The following is a 218-nucleotide window of genomic DNA, read 5'->3' on the forward strand; positions in this document are numbered from 1 at the left end:
CATAGGAATCTTTTGCAAGATTGTTGAATCCCATAAAATTTTCTTAATCAATTGTTCGTGTTGTCAATAATTTGGGTTTACTTTGGTTTTGAAAATATAAGAAAGAAGCATATTTTTAAAAATAAATTAAAAAAGTGGCCAATGATGCCAAACCAAAGATGCGATGACGCCAATTTTAAAAAAAAAATACACACAGTGTATTAAAGTCAAAAAGATGC

Source organism: Dendrobium catenatum, unplaced genomic scaffold (genome assembly GCF_001605985.2).
Source record: "Dendrobium catenatum unplaced genomic scaffold, ASM160598v2 original_scaffold_198558, whole genome shotgun sequence".
NCBI classification, from domain to species: Eukaryota; Viridiplantae; Streptophyta; class Magnoliopsida; order Asparagales; family Orchidaceae; genus Dendrobium; species Dendrobium catenatum.